The sequence below is a fragment of the Natrix helvetica genome (genome assembly GCF_964273705.1).
Source record: "Natrix helvetica genome assembly, chromosome: 4".
Taxonomy (NCBI): Eukaryota; Metazoa; Chordata; class Lepidosauria; order Squamata; family Natricidae; genus Natrix; species Natrix helvetica.
Window position 1 is genome coordinate 133,826,129 of NC_138550.1, and position 14,067 is coordinate 133,840,195.

Consider the following 14,067-nt stretch of genomic DNA (forward strand, 5'->3'; position numbering starts at 1 on the left):
CTGGATCAATTTTAATATTCTGAAAAGCATGTCATTTATATACATTAATGCATAATCTGTTCTGCTACATTAAAAAGTAGGGAGACATTTGAGGACAACACTAGGTAAAGGTTTTTTTTTTCATTTTTCCCAATTTTTTATAACATCTAACACATACAAACATCAAGCAATAAGTATCTTTTATTTATTTCTACTACTTCTAGAGCAAAACCTGACATATGAATTGCTTTATTTTTAACAGCTAAAATTAAAAGACAGAATAAATATTCAGTTATAAATATTAGTACAACAGATTCTCTGAACACAAAGTCACAATTTGTTCCAGATACAAAAGCCTGGCGTTTTACGAAACTCTCCAAAACAGGGAACAAAATAATAACTGTGAAAACAAAGAGCTTCTGAACTGCACGCAAAACAAAGAAATACAATTTTGAACATGCATTTTAACATTTACTTCCAGCACAATGGGGATGCAGAACAGAAGAAATTGCCTAAGAAAAGAAAATGAGCATTTGTATACCCTGTCTAAAAAAAAAAAAAGAGGACTACCAGATCTGAACTGCAAAAAGCCAATTTCACATTTTCTTATTTGTTTTGTTTTGTTTTAGATAGCCCAGGATCCAATAGCCCCCTTAAATAAACAGCAACATTCCTGTACATCTGCTGCGCTGTGAGTAAAGACATTGTCTAGCACTGGAATTTTAAAAAAAATTTAAACCAAACCATCTTGGGAAACCCAGTGAAAGCGAGGAAAATCAATTAAGCCGACCTCTTCCATCCGCATGCAAGCAGCCGGAACAACGCCGCTTCCCATACAAGAAGCGGCTCTGCCATAATAACAACTGCTTATACACCCGCAGCGCGCACACATCTTATCCTCTGGGCGCTTAAGACCTCCTGACCAATCCCAAGCCCGCTTACTCTGAAGTAAATTCCACCGACTTCATTGGCAGTGAAGGGAGTCTTACGGCCATAACCTTAAAAGCACCCCGGATGACCTCTATTTCCATAAGCTTCTATCGCCATCCTCGCCATCAGTTTCGTGATTTCCTCTGCCCTGAACTGCAGCCTCTTAAAAAAAAAAAATCTAAAGGCTCGCGCGGGGGGGGGGGCGGAGAAACCGCTCCTGCAACGACCGTCAGAGAGACAGAAACTGCCTCAGTTTTCCCTTTGTTCTCTTGCCTCGTCGGTTGGGCTCGCTCCGAGGCAGCCCGAAGTCCAAAACTTTAAGCTTTTTTCCGAGGAAGGCAGAACTGAGAGTTCAGGGACGACCCACAAAGGGAGGCGGGAGAAGGCAGGAAAAACGAAGGTTTTGTAATAATAATAATACAAAGAGCAATAATAATAATATTTTTTTTATAAAAAGGATCATTGCCATGCAAAGTATGTCAAGCCGGCGGGCAGCCTTCGGTGCTGCTGAGGAATTGCGACTTACTCACACTCAGCTAGGTTCTCCCATTAGAAGCGGGGCGGGAGGCGAGCGGCCACACCGCCGGCTCCGGCTGGCTGGTTCCCAGATGCAGATAACGATCTCGACGTTACACCCGCCGCCCCCGCCCCCCCACCTCACACGCGAGCCCGCCTGGCCAGATCCCACTGAATGTGGAGCTCCCACCATTCCAAAAGCGAGGCCGTACGGGCGGCGCAGGCGCACTTCACTTTACTCTTGGCTCTCTCGCTCTTTGGGCACCTGCCCCTGCCGCTCTCCGAGGAAGGACGCCCGCGAGCTCCCGGGAAGACGGTTACAAGAGCGGAATCCCCAGCTTAATCCCTGCGCGCGCACGGACTTGTGTCTCTCCCTCCTCCGTGCCCGCGACCTCTCCTTGACACTTGAATCTCCCTAGGCACCGTTTAGGGAACGACCTGCGCCTTTCCGGTGGGTCAGGTTCCCAGGATGCAGAGGATGGCAATTCAAATCCAGTACGTCAGCTTCGGATCAAAGCCACTGGATGGTTTTTAAAAATAATAATAATAATAATAAAACAAGCATTAATTTTAAAGAAAAAAAAGTGGGAGAAAAAAATGAAAGTGCAAACTATAAAGATGGAGAAAAAAAGGATATTTTATACTTAAAAATAGTTCCTGGTTTACCAACGAATTCACTACTATTAAATAATACATTGTAATATATTGCAAGGGACGCTGTGGCTCAATGACGTAAGACGCCGAATTTGTCGATCAGAAAGGTCAGGGGTTCGAATCCCTAGCACCGCCTCCCGTTACTTGTCCCAGCTTCTGTCAACCTAGCAGTTCAAAAGCATGTAAAAATGCAAGTAGAAAAATAGGCACCACCTTTGGTGGGAAGGTAACAGCGTCCTGTGCGCCTTTGGCATTTAGTCATGCCGGCCACATGACCACAGAGATGTCTTCGGACAGCGCTGGCTCTTCGGCTTTGAAACAGAGATGAGCACCTCCCTCTAGAGTCGGGAACGACTAGCACATATGTGCGAGGGGAACCTTTACCTTTACCTTTTAATATATTGCAGAATCTCTGCTATAGTTACAAATATTGCTGCTCTTTTGATTAATAGATTGAGAAGATTAATATTTGACTATAGGTAATCCTTGATTTACAACCACAATTGAGCCCCAAAATTTTGTTGCTAACTGGCTAAGTGAATTTTATGACATTTCTTGCACAGGTATTAGGTGAATCACTTTTAGTAAAACAATTGTTAAGTGAAGCTGGCTTCCCCCGTTGACTTTGCTTGTCAGGTCACAAAAGTGGATAACATGACCCCAGGAGACTGCAACCGTCATAAATATGAACCAATAACCAAGCATCTGAATTTTTATCATGTGTCCTTGGGGATGGTGCAGTGGTTGTAAGTGTGAAAACGGTCACTTCCTTTTTTCAGTGCCGTTGTAACTTTGAATGGTCAATAAATGAACTGTTGTAAGTCAAAGACTATCTGTATTACCTTTTTCAAAACAGATAAAATATACATTTCCAACAGCCATTGTTTGACATCTGGAATAATATCACTTTTCCAATTTCTTAATCTTACATTCCTGATAATAGGCACATTTCAAAGATTTGGTATATACTCCCCTATTCCATTAGCATCTTTAACATTTAAACATGTTATCATAAATCTATTAAAAACATTAATACATTATCTCAAAAAAAAGGTGCTAAATAATCACATGTCCATATAATACGGGATATTATATTTATTATACCTCAATTTATTATACCTCCAACATAGGAGATCTGGTGTCAAATCTTTAGAATACATTTTTAGGGAATCTAATCTACCCTAAATACAATTTTTGAAGAATTACTGTAATCTTAATCTCAAATCTATAGATACCATTTTAAAAAACATGAGGCCATTGAGGTGGCTTTTTGGGAAATCCCTGTTATTTAGTCCATGTCTAAAATATCCCAAAAATGTTCACTCTGAAAATGTTACAGGTTTTATTTCTTATGGATACAAATAAGAAAACAGCTTAGGTGTCTCTGAGCAGCAAAAGCATATGATCCATATTTATCCATTTGAACATGTTTAAACTGAAGGTAAACTTATGAATTGGGAAGATTAAATTCAATTTGAAATCAGGAAAAATCCTTAAAATAGTTGTTAAATAGTATTTAATTTAAAGTCTTAGTTGCCAGCACGTCCTATTGACATTGTTAAGGAAATCACCATGGATATCATGTCATCATTTGCAATCTCTTGCTGGCTCTCCCACTGACTTTGCTTGGAAGAAGCTGCTGAAGTGGAATTCTGCAATGGCTGGACCTTTGAGGACTGATTGTAAGTATCACTTATTCAGTGCTATCACGTTCAAACGATCCCTGAATCCCCATCCTTAAGTGAAGATGACTGTATCACCAATTTTCAAAGTAAAATTTTTCCAAAGGGTTAGATATTGATGAGCCTCATTATCAAAACTTAATTTACCGTATGGGCCAATATGGCCCAAGGATTTCTTATTGCTCATACCCTTGGAAATAAAACATCTTTTCCGCCAGATGCTGTTCCCAGCACTTGCCTGATTGCAAAGGAAATACATAATAGGTTTCCATCTTAGCCTATGAGAAATAATATTCAGTTATATTGCTATTCCACCAACAAACCGATAATTGATAAAATATTGGCAGAATGGCATTTTTGTAAATCAAGCTACCTCGTTCAAATGATAATCTCAATATAGCTAAAGTAAATCTTGGTGGTCCACTATCACAAATAAATTTCCTAAGTAACTTTTTTATTTGATATTAACATAAGAAAACCTCTCAGAACATAAATAAGAGATAATATTCATTTTAGTAACTTTAATTTTGCTCCACAAGCGTAAAGGAATTTTAAGCTAATATTATCCAAAGTTGTCTAATAATACCCAGTTCAAAAGGTTTCATCATATTTATTTCCACATATTTAGAAATAATTTTTTACTACACTGTATAAAGCACAAATATTTGATATAATTAGTAGAAATCACAAAACCCATCTTTTTACATAATTGTATTGAGTCCATAGGAAATAAACAAAATTAATCTCAATTTACTTTATAACCAGAATACTTTCCAAAATACTGCACAACCTTTATAAAATTAGAAAAAGAAATAGAGTCCAGAATTTCCAAAATATCAGCATATAGAAACAGGGGAACAGCTAGATTAGGGCCTAGCCCTGGCCTCTCATTCCAATGCAAGTCAGGCTTCCAAGCTAACCTACATGTTTGGCCGATGAAACCCTATTTATGGGCTGGCTATCAGCCCTAGTCATCTGGCTATCAAGAGACTGTCCTGGCTCTTCTTGGATTTTGGCGAAGTCAGCCATAGCTTAGGAAGGAGCTTTCAAAACCCTTTCCCATCCTTAAAAAAAATACCTTTCTTCCCCAGAATCCACATTTCTTCAATAAAATGGGAAGGACAGATATGCTGATTTTTCTACCCCAATTAAGCGCTGAAACTAAACTCCCATCTAAAATTGGGAAAGCTTCAGATAAAATAACATTTTATAATGGATCACCATTTGCTATGGGATTTGGAGGGGTTAAAAAAAATCATTCCTTGCATTGATTTAATCAAGAGTATATATATAAAATCATATGCAGATCTTGGCATATTCGGAGTATCTTGGTGACATTTCTACGAGGTCCCACTCGCCATCTTCAGGTTGGTGCCTTCGGCTTCGTGCTTGTGTGAGCAAAGCGTGATCGAAGCTGCCGTCTTTCTATAAATATTGGTGTGGGGGTGGAGTGCTGGCTTTGTTGCTGTAAGCGGATTGATTGACTGTGTTGTAACATCTTGATTAGTTGATGGAGTTGATGTTTGCAGATTAGTTGGCTGTTTCGTAACATCCTGTGTGGCTGAGGTACTGGCTGTGTGCCTATTGTTCTTTTGTGTTGTAACAACCTGGGTAATGGGCTGTGTGATGACATCCTGAGCTCTATTGTAGTGATATCCTGAGTCCTGTGCTGCTACCTCCTGGGGGGTTGGCTGCGTTGTAACATCCTGACCCTTTGCGTTGTAACCTCCTGAGTTCTGTGATGTAATGTCCTGAGCAGTTGGCTGTGTGTAACATCCTGGGCTTTGGTTTGGCTCTGAGTTTGTGGTCTGGCCATGTGTTCATGGCATGTGCTAGTTTGCTTTATGTGGGGATCAGAGGGGGGTGCAGCAGTTGGTGATGCCGCTCTGGTTTGGCTTCTGGATGGTGTTGCATTTGGTCTATGGGATGGGTTTGGGTTTGAGTCTGGTGAGGGCGATTGGTGGTTGCATCCTGTGTTGTTCTGAGTCCGGTGTCAGTTTTCGTGGCTGGGATTCGTTTGTTGACTAGGGCTAGTTTCCAGATATCTGGTAGGTGGGAGGTATCGTCACGTTTATTCATGTTGTGGGGGTGTTTCTTTATTTCGATGGCTTCCATAATTATTCTCTTGTTGAAGTGTTCAGTTTTGGAGATTAATTTGGTTCTTTCAAAATCAATTTCATGTTCTGTTGCATAAAAGGTGCTGGAAGAAGAAGGACGTTTTTTCGTCTTTTCTGACTGCGTGTGTTCTGTGATGCGTGCATTTATTCTCCTATTAGTTTGTCCAATGTAGGTGGCTGGGCAGATTTTGCATGGTATTTCATAGACTCCTTGGTTTTCTAGCTGGATCTTGTCTTTAGGGTTTCTTAAGATGTTGGCTATTTTTTGGTCAGTGCTGTCTTGATATTGTGTTTGTGAAGAATTTTGCTGATTTTATCTGTGGTGCCTTTGATGTAAGGGAGGAGGGCGATACCGTTGTCCTGTTCTATGTCTCGGTTCACACACACGCCTTATTACTGCGATCTCATCCCATCCTGGCAAGGAGGCATTCACTTTACATAAATCCAGTGGATTATTCACAACAACCATGATTCAGAAATCAGTGAAACTTGTTTATATTAAGCATCCTTTTAAACCAAAATGTACATTAATTTAATTTACATTACAAAGCACAGAAATACATTTAAATTATTAAATGTTTGGATGGGAAATAAAACAAAGTTCTGTAATTTAATACCACTAAGTCAATTTTCTGCTTTTCTTTGAAGATCTCTTCAAAGAAATCTCAAAATGGATGCATAGTGAGACACATGCAGGGATTCCAGTAACAAGAACAAGGATTGTGACTGGTATTTTCTCTATACCTTGTTTGTGCATCTCACTTCATGCGAGTCTTTTATATCTTGTAATCTATTGTATAACTTAAGTGCTAACAAGCAGATTTAACAGCCAGATGGAGTCTGAGCAAGCATGTCAAGCTGCAGGTTTCCTTCTCTCCTCTCCCTACATCCTTCTGTCTGAAACAAAAAAACAAACAAAAGCAATTGGGGGGGGGGAGATGGAAAAATGTTAAAGAAAATTAATGGTAAAGAATATTCAAAAGATAAAATATTACTTTATTCCAGTCTACATTCTGTCCACTAGATCAGGATTGTAGAAATAATTTTAAGCCTCAGAAGAAGAGGTGGTCATACAGATAAAGGAAAATAATTATATTGTTTACTATGTCCATATGTAGAAGATACTAAGCCCTTAGCTGTGGCTGGTCTTTAGACAAAGGAATATCCGAATAAATGAAATCTATGATTTTGCCATATGCTTTTATATGATTAACCTGAAATAAATAAAATAAGAGTTTATATGTCATTTCAGAATTTAAGTTTAATATCAATTTTTTTTAAAAAAAATCTGGCTGTCTAAATTGCTGCAGAAGCTTCCTTTTCTTCTCCTTTTTTTTACAAATATTTTTTGAGTGATTGCATAACAGGCACGTGATCAATCAATGCCTGCAGACGATCTAAATATAGGTGCCCTGTATTTATTTATTTATTTATTTTAAAGTCAAAAGCCATTCAATCCACAATAACTCGGAGCAGCTCATAATAGCTAAAACAAAGTAGATAAAATAATAACCAGTTTAAAAGAAATACATAAAAATGTACTTATTTTAAAGAATGACAGGGTAGACAAGAACAAGGGTCTTCTTCAGCACCATAGGCCTGGGCAAGGAGCCAGTTTTTCAAGGTCCTTCTAAACAACTGTGCAGTCAGGGGCTTTTACAAATATGGAAATTTGAAAGATATCCTGGTTTAATTAAACACTATCTTTTTTATTAAAATAACTACTATTCCATTTTAATAATGGAATAAACATTTTTCTCACATTTAAAATGACATTTTACTGCTGTAGTATTTAAAATGAATAATGTGTTGGCATCTAGCGTTTTAAAGGTAAGGTCTGACAAATTCTAATGTGGACAGTATTATTATAGACACAGAGGGAGGCATCAATGTAAACCAAGTCCCAGAGTAGATAAACTTCAGCACAATTGTCTGGAAAGTACTTAGCACAGTTTTATGTAGTAGAATGTACCCAGTACTTTTAGTTACTGTTGTAAGAGAATGGAGATAAAATAGCCAAAGCATCTGATTTATGACCATGTCTCTCTCAGTAGGTATGAGTTCCCAAAGACATTTTAGTGAATAATAGCTTTTTTTTAATTTTAATTTTATTTTATTTAAAAACAAAAAAAGAATGCAACAACAATCATTCAAAAAAAGTTACACATAATAGGGAGGAGAAAGAAAAGAAAAAGAGATTCATAAGGTATCAGTATTAACTTAGTTCAGTCCTTTGCCTAGATTTATTACCCTGAAGCAATAAAAATAACTCTTGGGGGATTCCATAAAATATAATAGAACAATTAAAAACGTTCATAGTAATATCTAAAGCCGCATAAAATATTTCACAAGTGACAATACTAAAAATAGCACCAAACAAAAACATTAAAATAGAAACAATAAAAAGAATTAAATACAGTGATATAGAATCAGGAGAAGGCTCTCTGAAACACTCCATCTTCAACCCTTTTGGGAATATCAAAAAAGAGAGATTATCCTAATTTCTATTAATTGCTTAACATCAGCACTACCAAAGGGAAGCAACATCTTGCTTCATCACCCCACCCCACATGGACACCTTCCAGAAATGTGGGACTTGTTGCAATTCTCCCTAGTTAATCTGATCAGTACTGTAAGATCAGTTCTAGTTGGAATAGACAGTCATTTTAAATATGAGTCCATATAGAGACATTTCAAAAATGGGTAAAGTAAAAAGAAGCTGCTCTTTCACATCAAAACTACACATTTCTTCCTACCTACATAAAATGATTATCTTTGCTAAATCCTAAATTCAATAAAACCAATAAATGTCGTCCAATCAGAGCAAGCTCCAATTTTGGAGAAATAAACCAATACAATTTTGGGTATACACACTGGCTGCACTGATGCACATATGAATTTTTGCCAGGCTGCACTCCTTCTGTATTTGGACAGACAGTTGACTTGTTCAAGGATAGCAGGAACACTGTCCAATAGCTGTATTTCCTAGAGTGTGGGGGTTATATACAGTCCTACAAATGGGACATAGTTGCTCAGTGGCTAAGAAACTGAGCTTGCCGATCAGAAAAGTCAGCAGTTTGGTGGTTCAAATCCCTAGTGGCACGTAACAGAGTGAGCTCTGGTTATTTGTCCCAGCTTCTGCCAACCTAGCAGTTCGAAAGCATGTAAAAATGCAAGTAGAAAAATAGGAACCACCTTTGATGAGAAGGTAACAGTGTCTATGCGCCTTCGGTGTTTAGTCATGCCAGCCACATAACCATGGAGATGTCTTCGGACAGTGCTGGCTCTTCGGCTTTGAAACAGAGATGAGCACCGCCCCTTAGAGTCAGGAACAAGTAGCATATATATGCGAGGGGAACCTTTACCTTTACAGATTCACAGTCCTACAAATTTTGAGACTCCTCTTTTATTTTCAAAGAGTTGTTGAAAAGTCACCAAGTGAAAATTTGTTGCAATGAATAATCCCTTTCCAAATTCTAGAAAACTATTTACAACTAGTCTTCATCTTCACATTTTTGCATGCAATGTTTACAATGCAATTATGCTAGTTAATGCCCCTCTCTGTTTAAAGGAGAGAAAATCTAGCTTGGACTGTCCTTACTGTTATGCAAAATAATGTAGCAGCAATAGAGCTATGCCTATTTGTTCCTTCTGAGCATTCCAGCCATTTCCCTTTGTTGCATACAAAAGTATACATTGCACATTTAAATTTGGGTTTCTACTACCAATTTTACTCAAGGATGCTATCTGATTATCAGAACTGAAATACTGTACAGTTCAAGTAGCAGTGGGAATATCATGTTGTCCTTTATTTAAAGCAGCAAGTAGGTCATTCTCATCCCTATTTCTGTTGTGTCAAAGGTCTGTGCAGAACTGATATACAAACTCTGGTTTTCTTAAACAGCTGTTGGAAATCTAACACTAACGAAGTCCACTAGCACTGTCAGCTTTCACAGGTCTATTGCAGCAAGGGACAATAATGAAAAAGACATGTACAGTTGTATGCAAGTATATAAATCACAGGATTTGTGTTTTTGATGGCATAGCATACATTTTGTCATTTGCTACCTCTTACCTATCTCACCATCGATGCATCCATAGCAGTTTTATCCAAATAGCATTGACTCATGGCAGACCAACATTTGGCAAATTGGCAATGTCTGACTAACAGACTATTTTGTATATATGGACTTCCCCTCAAATATTTTTACAATTTCTCTTTAACACCAACAGTTGTCAGCAAAATATGCACAACGTGGGGTGCTGTAATAAGGGAGAACAAAGCTGTTGCACTCTATCTTTGTTTCACATGCAAAATGCTGTTCTTCCTCTCATACTTTATTTCTGCATGTGAATATCCTGGAGTCTGAAATATATGTTCAGTGCATGGCTTCTCCTATCATCAGAATACCTACATTTGTATGTCCTTCCCAGTTTGAGTCAGTGGGAAAGGCCTTTTCTACCCAGCTGAACATGCTAGTGTGGTTAGATTTATTATAGCTGCCCATTCTGAAAGACTCCAAAAGACTGAATCAGAAGATTAGGCAAAGGAGGAAGAAAGGAATTACCCACAGAGATGTGCTTCATGATTTACAGATAGATCTGCTATAGTTAGGGAAGTGGAAGAGTACTTTTAGCTAAGAGGGAGAAAACAACATGAGTTGCTATGTTAACATAACATTTTAGAGCATTATTCCCAGCTTCACCTTCCAGGCGCATTGGACTGCAGCTAAGACATGGGTAGTGAAGTATTATAGATTTTAGACACTTTTTACACGAATCAGAAATAAGCAGGCGGAAAATCCTTCTTTGGAATTTAAAAAAATAAAAAAGGCAGATTTATGACATTCCGATTTGAGAGACAGATTAAGCCACTGTTGCCTGATCAAACCATAACTGACTTGCACTCACACTAAACTTGAAACCATGGACCTGAAATAGGCACACTTTTGCAACCAGTGAAAAAATTTGAGGGGGGGGGGGTTCAACTTCTTTTTTGGTGGCTAGTCAGCCAGATAAAGGTACTTTTCCTAATTATCTTTTATTGAGGGCTTTGTGTGCCACATCTGGCACACGTGCCATAGATTTGCCATCATGGGGTTAGATGCTTGTTTCAACATAAAAAGGAGGTTGGAGTAAAACACATGCAAAGTTAAACATACTAAGTTTTATCTGTGATGCTTGCATAGGTTTCAACATAGACTGTAACAAGAATTTATTGTTGTTAGTTGCGAAGTCGTGTCCGTCCCATCGCGACTCCATGTCTTTCTCAGCATTAGGCTCCTCTCCAGTGAGTTCTTCCTTCTCATTAGGTGGCCAAATTATATGTTTCATCTTCAGGATCTGGCCTTCTAAAGAGCAGTCAGGGTTGATCTCTAAGACTGACCAGTTTGATCGCCTTGCAGTCCAAGGACTAGCAGGAGTCTTCTCCTGCACCATAGTTCAAATGTGTTAGCCCAAATAGACATTTAGCATACTTGTTAATTTATGAGAAAGGAGCAAAAATCACATGCCCATTTTCTTTCTTCAAATTTCAGGAGCTCAATCTTGGAGAAGCTTAGGAAGCAGGGCTACATGTAGTCCATGTGCCTCTGTTCATTCTCTCCTTTTTGGAACGCAGCATTTCCTCTTAAGCTTAAAAGAAAAATGATAAATGAAACACTTATCTTTGGATTGTAAACTACAAAACACATTAACTTTACTTAACTACTAAAATATAACATTTACACAAAGGATATAGAAAGTTTATCAATTATAAAAGACTAGATATAGTTTTAAAATCATGATTTGAAAGCTGGTTTTTTCAAAATAATACAGAGAAGGAGATTTCATGGTCTGAATCTACAACCGTTGTTTTAGAGTTGGCCAGAAGGGGGCAATCTTTACTTTATGGCTTAACTAATAGTGCATTTTGATTTGCACTGAATATACTAAGATAAAAAAAGGGGGGAAAACAGTTTTTATAGAGGAAAGAAAATAAAATCATGGAGAGGTCTTCGTTCTGCAATAGTTTGATTCGGGATTATGAAGATGATGATTTTTTTATAATTAGTCACTAGGTAGCAGTTCGAAAGCATGCAAATGCAAGTTGATTAATAGGAACCAGTTTGATGGAAAGGTAGCAGTGTTCCATGCACCTTTGACATATAGCCATGCTGGCCATATGACAACAGAAAATGTCTTCGGACAACACTGGCTCCCAAGACCAAGAAACAGAGGTGAGCTCTGCGTCCTAGAGTCAGACATGACTGGATATGGAAACCTTTCTCTTTATTGCTGAGAAGTGGATTCTTATAATTACCTTCTCACAGATTCTACATCAAAATAATTGCTTATTGAGGAAGGACAATCTTCACATATCTACATAGCTAAATTAGCGATGATCTGTATAGATCCCTAAACATCCCAATATATCTTTAGTGATTTTAGTCCATGTATATATGCTATTATTGTTCTGCAGGTGGCACCAGTGAATCATTTTAATGAAAGACTAGCAACCTAGCAGGAAACCAGACAAATTGAGTGACTCATATTCAGTATCTTATTTATAAGGTGACCAACTTTTTTGCAATGAAAAGGAGGACAAAACACGTTCTATTGTCCAAAATGCTAAGGTGACCAACTTTTTTACAATGAAAAGGAGGACAAATAAATTGGAAAAATATATCGTAAGTAAAAGAAATATTTTATTCATTGCAACAATAATACACTAAAATATGATATCTTCATAATAAAAACATTTGCAACATTTTATATTGTAATTATGCTTACATGCCTGTTAATTATTATTTAAATGAGTACTTTTCCATTGAATTAATTTTTTTGTCAATGTATCATCTTCTAACAATATATTGGAAATATCTGAACAAGAAATATCCTTCATATTGAATTTTACGGCAAGTGCTGCAGCTAGAATATCAACATCCAATCTCGATTTTTCACTTTTCGAAAAATCATTGGCAATTGAAAAAAAACTCTTTCAACTGCTGCATTAGTTCCAGGGTAGCACAACGTAAATTGAACAAGTATAAATAAATGTTCGCATGGAATATGTTCATTTTTGAAATGGCTGAAAATATCCACCCATCTTTTATCAATTTCAACATGTTGATTTTCCCATTGTATTAATTTTTCAGAATTTAAATATACATTCAGTCTTCTAATTTCTTCAAAGAGACAATTGTTGTCTATTTTAATGTCTAGCATTTCTTTAGATAAAAATTCAACACAAGATTCAATATCTGTTCAATATACTTGCGATGAAGTAAAAAAAACACCATTAAAAACTGTTTAATAAAACATGAATTGTACTTACCTCTGTATAATTGAATATTCACTGAGAAAGAAATAATTACCGTGAGTCATTCAATTGCCGACGTGCCGTGAGTCTACTGCGTGCCTATGTGCCGTGTTGTGTTTCAGTAAGAAGTAAACAAAGCCACTTGCACGCGGCGCTCTCTCTCAAGGTCTCCCGTTCAGAGCGCATGCATCTCATAATTGCGTCTTATACCGCACTATACCGAGTCTTGACGAATTGTCATGTCAAATACAAATACGTCACATAACGCGCAACAGATTAGTCTTCAAATGTCAAAAAGGAGGACATGTAGGAGGACACTTTTCGAGGGAGGACAGAACTTACAAAAGAAGGACTGTCCTCCCTAAAGGAGGACGGTTGGTCACCTTATTATTTAATAACATTGATAAGACTTGAAAACGCTATACTTCTTGGGCTCCTGGGTGAAAGAGTTATATATAATTAGGTTGCTTTTAGTTCAATTTGTTAAGGCAACCCTTTTTCCTATTTTGTTTCTGTCCAAAGTTGAAAATGTTTGAGTCCATAGAAATATATGTATTTCATATGTATCTACATGTCTGAACTGTTCTCCCTAGAACAAATTAGTGTCTTATAGTTTTCAGTTTCCTAAAGTGTTACTTAGAATTAGTATTTTCTAAACCCTTTTAAATCCATGAAGTTTATCAAACCAGCTCTGTATTACTTTTCTTTGATTAAGTTTCAGATGATAATGTTTTTTAATCAAGATTGTTTTCTGGTCCATTAACTAATTGATAAAGTTTCCAGCAAGGGCCAAATGACAACAGTTTCAGCAATAGCCAGGAAGATAAGAATGTTAATTAAAGAGTCAATGACCAATGGGATTTTTAACTCTGATTGATTTTCAGATAGA

General features: G+C 37.4%; 1 protein-coding gene across 4 annotated transcripts in view; it reads right to left on the bottom strand.

Moving 5' to 3' along the window:
- Nucleotides 1-1,799, bottom strand: part of SLCO5A1 (solute carrier organic anion transporter family member 5A1) — a 46,002-nt gene extending 44,203 nt beyond the window's left edge. Inside the window, exon 1 of one of the 4 annotated variants that reach the window (XM_081952574.1) lies at nucleotides 1,616-1,799. The gene's annotated coding sequence lies outside the window, so the exon portion shown is untranslated. The other 3 variants (XM_081952577.1, XM_081952576.1, XM_081952575.1) reach the window with 3 other exon arrangements.
- Nucleotides 1,800-14,067: the final 12,268 nt, after the last annotated feature.